The sequence below is a fragment of the Pimephales promelas genome, chromosome 24, assembly GCF_988280905.1.
Source record: "Pimephales promelas chromosome 24, fPimPro1.hap1.1, whole genome shotgun sequence".
Lineage (NCBI taxonomy): Eukaryota > Metazoa > Chordata > Actinopteri > Cypriniformes > Leuciscidae > Pimephales > Pimephales promelas.
The window spans coordinates 26,228,751-26,237,774 of record NC_142792.1 but is presented as its reverse complement, the minus strand read 5'-3'; the positions used below and the strand labels follow the sequence as shown (position 1 = coordinate 26,237,774).

The following is a 9,024-nucleotide window of genomic DNA, read 5'->3' as shown; positions in this document are numbered from 1 at the left end:
AATAATATTAAATGCTGACCAATACTTAATTATATAACTTTTTTATATACTAAAAATATAATTTAATATAACAAGCAAAATGTAATTTGTTTTGTCATATGACAGTTATGCATGAATACATTTATATTCATAAATGCAGTGAAACATCTCAATTATCAGTCAATCGATGAATTAATGGATACATTAATTAAATAATTACATTTTATATACTGACAACAATAATAAAAATGAATAAATGAGTAAAAGAACAAATAAAAGTAACCATCACAATAAACAAATGCATTATACAAGTCAGCAACACATGAAACAAAGCTTTATTCAAACTACAAGCACGTATTTACAGCCGCTGAACACCACATCCTACTGCCGACTCGACACAGCGGTTCCCATTCTGCAGCTTTATTCTGATGAATTCACCAGAGGGGACTGTGCCTTCTTCCCAGAGCTTGTTGTTGTGCTGCGCTTCACAATCTGAGGCAATAAGGGCAGGTGGAGAGATCGAGGGTCTCGTAAAGGCAGGTGGAGAGATGGAGGGACTCATCCATGGCACCACTTCCAGGATGCACCTCTTGGCTCCTCATCCTCAGTGCTCACACCAGTCTGCAGACATTTCAGATCCTACAAAAATGCACAAACATTATACAAAAGCAGTCATTTTAACACAATGTCATTTGATTTATCTATTAAAAATAACCTAACTTAATATTTGAGTAAAATCCCTAAAACAAATGCTGCCATCATCTTTCCTTGCAGGTCCTGCTCCACCACAAAAGCTCTGCAGCAAATGCACAGAAATCAAGAATCAGAAAAGTGTTGTAATTTCTCTACTTGAATTTACAATAATTCAAATAAACTACAATTTAAGATTGAATAGATTTTGTTATCCATTTCTGTAGTATACTCACCCAAAGCCTTTGATGACAGCATTCAGCATCATGAGCCTCTCTCCACCGGATAAACACACGCGTGTTCTTCTGTCCCTGTAACATACAGACAAGATTCACATTACGAGCTCAACACTGAATTTACATGCTGAGGTTGATGTGTTAACTCACTTTTAATCCAACTTAAATGTTCCTTAATATATCAACACTAATAAGGGACAAATTAAATATAACATATTTAGTTACTTTATAGATTTGTTTATTTACCGTATTTACAGCACATTTGTCTAATGTAAGTAGTGTTGACAACAGTGAATTATCCTTCATAATAGCACACATAACGTTACATCACTCAGATGTATTTTTCATGTTGGGATGTGCTCATCTGCAATACTTAAACAATATTTTCATTTCAGATGTAAATAGACATTTTAAATAAGCGTGTTTAAGATGTAACGTTATATGGTTATGTAAATCCATTTTAGAAACTTACGTGTAGCCTACTTACTGGAGCTCCCCTGTTTAACTAACTAATAAAACATGTGTTTACAGCAAAATCACAACTATACTATACTGTCTAAGTCCTTTAGACCTTCAACAGTTAAAACGTTTACTCTATAGTAGTCTAACACATACGATTTAAACACAAGGAACCGTTTTTACTCACATTTGAAAACCCCCTGCTTCGCTGATCTCCGCGATGTTGATAATGACGAATGCTCTCCCGTGGCCTCCTGGGATAGAAGAGTATCCATCGGATGAACACTCAAAAATCTTGGCGAAAGCAGGAGATCATCCGGGAACTTCTCGCCTACTCTTTTATGAGTACTGACGTTTCGGACATACTACTCCTTTCAAATACTGTTTTCCCCTACTATATAGTACGAAAGTAGGAATATTCGGACGTACTATAAGTATACGTATGCCCGAATCTCGCGATAATTAGTACGTCACTCTGGTAATTCTCGCCTACTCTTTATGAATACTAAGGATTCGGACATACTTATTCGCTCGCCTACTGCTTTTTCCCTACTATATAGTAGGGAAGTATGCGGTTTCGGACGCAGCCACTGTCGTTTTTTTTTTCGGGTCGAAATTTTGAGTTTCAATATCTCAGCACTGGAAGGGTCTAGAGCCTCCATTGTTGCACTCAGGTCTAAGTCTCATGGCCCTCTATCAGAATCCAGAGTTTTGAGAAGATTGGGGATACTTAATTTTTCGGCCAAAAAAAAAAACGTAAGGGGTAACACTGTCGTTTTTTTTTCGGGTCGAAATTTTGAATTTCGATATCTCAGCTCTGGAAGGGTCTAGAGCCTCCATTGTTGCACTCAGGTCTAAGTCTCATGGCCCTCTATCAGAATCCAGAGTTTTGAGAAGATTAGGGATACTTAATTTTTCGCCCAAAAAAAAAAACGTAAGGGGTAACACTGTCGTTTTTTTTACGGGTCGAAATTTTGATTTTCGATATCTCAGCTCTGGAAGGGTCTAGAGCCTCCATTGTTGCACTCAGGTCTATGTCTCATGGCCCTCTATCAGAATCCAGAGTTTTGAGAAGATTGGGGATACTTAATTTTTCGGCCAAAAAAAAAAACGTAAGGGGTAACACTGTCGTTTTTTTTTCGGGTCGAAATTTTGAATTTCGATATCTCAGCTCTGGAAGGGTCTAGAGCCTCCATTGTTGCACTCAGGTCTAAGTCTCATGGCCCTCTATCAGAATCCAGAGTTTTGAGAAGATTAGGGATACTTAATTTTTCGCCCAAAAAAAAAAACGTAAGGGGTAACACTGTCGTTTTTTTTACGGGTCGAAATTTTGATTTTCGATATCTCAGCTCTGGAAGGGTCTAGAGCCTCCATTGTTGCACTCAGGTCTATGTCTCATGGCCCTCTATCAGAATCCAGAGTTTTGAGAAGATTGGGGATACTTAATTTTTCGCCCAAAAAAAAAAACGTAAGGGGTAACACTGTCGTTTTTTTATCGGGTCGAAAGTTTGAGTTTCGATATCTCAGCTCTGGAAGGGTCTAGAGCCTCCATTGTTGCACTCAGGTCTAAGTCTCATGGCCCTCTATCAGAATCCAGAGTTTTGAGAAGATTAGGGATACTTAATTTTTCGCCCAAAAAAAAAAAACGTAAGGGGTAACACTGTCGTTTTTTTTACGGGTCGAAATTTTGATTTTCGATATCTCAGCTCTGGAAGGGTCTAGAGCCTCCATTGTTGCACTCAGGTCTATGTCTCATGGCCCTCTATCAGAATCCAGAGTTTTGAGAAAATTGGGGATACTTAATTTTTTGCCCAAAAAAAAAAAAAACGTAAGGGGTAACACTGTCGTTTTTTTTTCTGGTCGAAATTTTGAATTTCGATATCTCAGCTCTGGAAGGGTCTAGAGCCTCCATTGTTGCACTCAGGTCTAAGTCTCATGGCCCTCTATCAGAATCCAGAGTTTTGAGAAGATTAGGAATACTTAATTTTTCGCCCAAAAAAAAAACGTAAGGGGTAACACTGTCGTTTTTTTTACGGGTCGAAATTTTGATTTTCGACATCTCAGTTCTGGAAGGGTCTAGAGCCTCCATTGTTGCACTCAGGTCTATGTCTCATGGCCCTCTATCAGAATCCAGAGTTTTGAGAAGATTGGGGTTACTTACTTTTTCGCCCAAAAAAAAAAGAAACGTAAGGGGTAACACTGTCTTTTTTTTTCTGCTCAAAATTTTTAATTTCGATATCTCAGCTCTGGAAGGGTCTAGAGCCTCCATTGTTGCACTCAGGTCTAAGTCTCATGGCCCTGTATCAGAATCCAGAGTTTTGAGAAGATTAGGGATACTTCATTTTTCGCCCGAAAAAAAAAAACGAAAGGGGTAACACTGTCATTTTTTTTTTCGGGTCGAAATTTTGAGTTTCGATATCTCAGCACTGGAAGGGTCTAGAGCCTCCATTGTTGCACTCAGGTCTAAGTCTCATGGCCTTCTATCAGAATCCAGAGTTTTGAGAAGATTGGGGATACTTAATTTTTCTCCCAAAAAAAAAACGTAAGGGGTAACACTGTCGTTTTTTTTACAGGTCGAAATTTTGATTTTCGATATCTCAGCTCTGGAAGGGTCTAGAGCCTCCATTTTTGCACTCAGGTTTAAGTCTCACGGCCCTCTATCAGAATCCAGAGTTTTGAGAAGATTAGGGATACTTAATTTTTCGCCCAAAAAAAAAAAAATGTAAGGGGTAACACTGTCGTTTTTTTTTCTGGTCGAAATTTTGATTTTCGATATCTCAGCTCTGGAAGGGTCTAGAGCCTCAATTTTTGCACTCAAGTTTAAGTCTCATGGCCCATCTATCAGAATCCAGAGTTTTGAGAAGATTGGAGAAACTTCATTTTTCGCCCGAAAAAAAAAAACCGAAAGGGGTACCACTGTCGTTTTTTTTTTCGGGTCGAAATTTTGAGTTTCGATATCTCAGCTCTGGAAGGGTCTAGAGCCTCCATTTTGCACTCAGGTCTAAGTCTCATGGCCCTCTATCAGAATCCAGAGTTTTGAGAAGATTGGGGATACTTAATTTTTCGCCCAAAAAAAAACCCGTAAGGGGTAACACTGTCGTTTTTTTTTCTGGTCGAAATTTTGAATTTCGGTATCTCAGCTCTGGAAGGGTCTAGAGCCTCCATTGTTGCACTCAGGTCTAAGTCTCATGGCCCTCTATCAGAATCCAGAGTTTTGAGAAGATTAGGGATACTTAATTTTTCGCCCAAAAAAACGTAAGGGGTAACACTGTCGTTTTTTTTACGGGTAGAAATTTTGATTTTCGATATCTCAGCTCTGGAAGGGTCTAGAGCCTCCATTTTTGCACTCAGGTTTAAGTCTCACGGCCCTCTATCAGAATCCAGAGTTTTGAGAAAATTAGGGATACTTAATTTTTCGCCCCCCAAAAAAAAAAAACGTAAGGGGTAACACTGTCGTTTTTTTTTCTGGTCGAAATTTTGATTTTCGATATCTCAGCTCTGGAAGGGTCTAGAGCCTCCATTGTTGCACTCAGGTCTAAGTCTCATGGCCCTCTATCAGAATCCAGAGTTTTGAGAAGATTGGGGATACTTAATTTTTCGCCCCCCCCCAAAAAAAAACGTAAGGGGTAACACTGTCGTTTTTTTTTTTTCTGGTCGAAATTTTGATTTTCGATATCTCAGCTCTGGAAGGGTCTAGAGCCTCCATTGTTGCACTCAGGTTTATGTCTCATGGCCCTCTATCAGAATCCAGAGTTTTGAGAAGATTGGGGATACTTAATTTTTCACCCAAAAAAAAAAAAACATAAGGGGTAACACTGTCGTTTTTTTCTGGTCGAAATTTTGAATTTCGATATCTCAGCTCTGGAAGGGTCTGGAGCCTCCATTTTTGCACTCAGGTCTAAGTCTCATGGCCCTCTATCAGAATCCAGAGTTTTGAGAAGATTAGGGATACTTAATTTTTCGCCCAAAAAAAAAAAACCGTAAGGGGTAACACTGTCGTTTTTTTTACGGGTCGAAATTTTGATTTTCGATATCTCAGCTCTGGAAGGGTCTAGAGCCTCCATTGTTGCACTCAGGTCTATGTCTCATGGCCCTCTATCAGAATCCAGAGTTTTGAGAAGATTGGGGATACTTAATTTTTCACCCAAAAAAAAAAAAACATAAGGGGTAACACTGTCGTTTTTTTCTGGTCGAAATTTTGAATTTCGATATCTCAGCTCTGGAAGGGTCTAGAGCCTCCATTTTTGCACTCAGGTCTAAGTCTCATGGCCCTCTATCAGAATCCAGAGTTTTGAGAAGATTAGGGATACTTAATTTTTCGCCCAAAAAAAAAAAACGTAAGGGGTAACACTGTCGTTTTTTTTTTCTGGTCGAAATTTTGAATTTCGATATCTCAGCTCTGGAAGGGTCTAGAGCCTCCATTGTTGCACTCAGGTCTAAGTCTCATGGCCCTCTATCAGAATCCAGAGTTTTGAGAAGATTAGGGATACTTAATTTTTCGCCCAAAAAAAAAAAACGTAAGGGGTAACACTGTCGTTTTTTTTACGGGTCGAAATTTTGATTTTCGATATCTCAGCTCTGGAAGGGTCTAGAGCCTCCATTGTTGCACTCAGGTCTATGTCTCATGGCCCTCTATCAGAATCCAGAGTTTTGAGAAGATTGGGGATACTTAATTTTTCGCCCAAAAAAAAAAACGTAAGGGGTAACACTGTCGTTTTTTTTTCGGGTCGAAAGTTTGAGTTTCGATATCTCAGCTCTGGAAGGGTCTAGAGCCTCCATTGTTGCACTCAGGTCTAAGTCTCATGGCCCTCTATCAGAATCCAGAGTTTTGAGAAGATTAGGGATACTTAATTTTTCGCCCAAAAAAAAAAACGTAAGGGGTAACACTGTCGTTTTTTTTACGGGTCGAAATTTTGAGTTTCGATATCTCAGCTCTGGAAGGGTCTAGAGCCTCCATTGTTGCACTCAGGTCTATGTCTCATGGCCCTCTATCAGAATCCAGAGTTTTGAGAAGATTGGGGATACTTAATTTTTCGCCCAAAAAAAAAAAAACGTAAGGGGTAACACTGTCGTTTTTTTTTCTGGTCGAAATTTTGAATTTCGATATCTCAGCTCTGGAAGGGTCTAGAGCCTCCATTGTTGCACTCAGGTCTAAGTCTCATGGCCCTCTATCAGAATCCAGAGTTTTGAGAAGATTAGGAATACTTAATTTTTCGCCCAAAAAAAAAACGTAAGGGGTAACACTGTCGTTTTTTTTACGGGTCGAAATTTTGATTTTCGACATCTCAGTTCTGGAAGGGTCTAGAGCCTCCATTGTTGCACTCAGGTCTATGTCTCATGGCCCTCTATCAGAATCCAGAGTTTTGAGAAGATTGGGGTTACTTACTTTTTCGCCCAAAAAAAAAAGAAACGTAAGGGGTAACACTGTCTTTTTTTTTCTGCTCAAAATTTTTAATTTCGATATCTCAGCTCTGGAAGGGTCTAGAGCCTCCATTGTTGCACTCAGGTCTAAGTCTCATGGCCCTGTATCAGAATCCAGAGTTTTGAGAAGATTAGGGATACTTCATTTTTCGCCCGAAAAAAAAAAACGAAAGGGGTAACACTGTCATTTTTTTTTTCGGGTCGAAATTTTGAGTTTCGATATCTCAGCACTGGAAGGGTCTAGAGCCTCCATTGTTGCACTCAGGTCTAAGTCTCATGGCCTTCTATCAGAATCCAGAGTTTTGAGAAGATTGGGGATACTTAATTTTTCTCCCAAAAAAAAAACGTAAGGGGTAACACTGTCGTTTTTTTTACAGGTCGAAATTTTGATTTTCGATATCTCAGCTCTGGAAGGGTCTAGAGCCTCCATTGTTGCACTCAGGTCTAAGTCTCATGGCCCTCTATCAGAATCCAGAGTTTTGAGAAGATTGGGGATACTTAATTTTTCGCCCCCCCCCAAAAAAAACGTAAGGGGTAACACTGTCGTTTTTTTTTTTCTGGTCGAAATTTTGATTTTCGATATCTCAGCTCTGGAAGGGTCTAGAGCCTCCATTGTTGCACTCAGGTTTATGTCTCATGGCCCTCTATCAGAATCCAGAGTTTTGAGAAGATTGGGGATACTTAATTTTTCACCCAAAAAAAAAAAAAACGTAAGGGGTAACACTGTCGTTTTTTTTTTTCTGGTCGAAATTTTGATTTTCGATATCTCAGCTCTGGAAGGGTCTAGAGCCTCCATTGTTGCACTCAGGTCTATGTCTCATGGCCCTCTATCAGAATCCAGAGTTTTGAGAAGATTAGGGATACTTAATTTTTCGCCCAAAAAAAAAAAACGTAAGGGGTAACACTGTCGTTTTTTTTACGGGTCGAAATTTTGATTTTCGATATCTCAGCTCTGGAAGGGTCTAGAGCCTCCATTGTTGCACTCAGGTCTAAGTCTCATGGCCCTCTATCAGAATCCAGAGTTTTGAGAAGATTAGGGATACTTAATTTTTCGCCCAAAAAAAAAAACGTAAGGGGTAACACTGTCGTTTTTTTTACGGGTCGAAATTTTGATTTTCGATATCTCAGCTCTGGAAGGGTCTAGAGCCTCCATTGTTGCACTCAGGTCTATGTCTCATGGCCCTCTATCAGAATCCAGAGTTTTGAGAAGATTGGGGATACTTAATTTTTTGCCCAAAAAAAAAAACGTAAGGGGTAACACTGTCGTTTTTTTTTCTGGTCGAAATTTTGAATTTCGATATCTCAGCTCTGGAAGGGTCTAGAGCCTCCATTGTTGCACTCAGGTCTAAGTCTCATGGCCCTCTATCAGAATCCAGAGTTTTGAGAAGATTAGGAATACTTAATTTTTTGCCCGAAAAAAAAAAAAACGTAAGGGGTAACACTGTCGTTTTTTTTACGGGTCGAAATTTTGATTTTCGATATCTCAGCTCTGGAAGGGTCTAGAGCCTCCATTGTTGCACTCAGGTCTATGTCTCATGGCCCTCTATCAGAATCCAGAGTTTTGAGAAGATTGGGGATACTTAATTTTTCGCCCCAAAAAAAAAACCGTAAGGGGTAACACTGTCGTTTTTTTTTCTGCTCAAAATTTTTAATTTCGATATCTCAGCTCTGGAAGGGTCTGGAGCCTCCATTGTTGCACTCAGGTCTAAGTCTCATGGCCCTGTATCAGAATCCAGAGTTTTGAGAAGATTAGGGATACTTAATTTTTCGCCCAAAAAAAAAAAACGTAAGGGGTAACACTGTCGTTTTTTTTACGGGTCGAAATTTTGATTTTCGATATCTCAGCTCTGGAAGGGTCTAGAGCCTCCATTGTTGCACTCAGGTATAAGTCTCATGGCCCTCTATCAGAATCCAGAGTTTTGAGAAGATTGGGGATACTTAATTTTTCGCCCCAAAAAAAAAACGTAAGGAGTAACACTGTCGGTTTTTTTTCTGGTCGAAATTTTGATTTTCGATATCTCAGCTCTGGAAGGGTCTAGAGCCTCCATTGTTGCACTCAGGTCTATGTCTCATGGCCCTCTATCAGAATCCAGAGTTTTGAGAAGATTGGGGATACTTAATTTTTCACCCAAAAAAACAAAACGTAAGGGGTAACACTGTCGTTTTTTTTTTTTCTGGTCGAAATTTTGATTTTCGATATCTCAGCTCTGGAAGGGTCTAGAGCCTCCATTGTTGCACT

General features: G+C 39.4%; 1 long non-coding RNA gene across 1 annotated transcript; it reads right to left on the bottom strand.

The window, feature by feature from the left end:
• Positions 1-296: 296 nt before the first annotated feature.
• On the bottom strand, positions 297-1,870 carry LOC120489980 (uncharacterized). The gene is made up of 4 exons (XR_005624832.2): positions 1,552-1,870; positions 906-974; positions 700-773; positions 297-618 (listed from the first exon to the last, which is right to left on the bottom strand). It is a non-coding gene; the product is annotated as an uncharacterized LOC120489980 (long non-coding RNA).
• Positions 1,871-9,024: the final 7,154 nt, after the last annotated feature.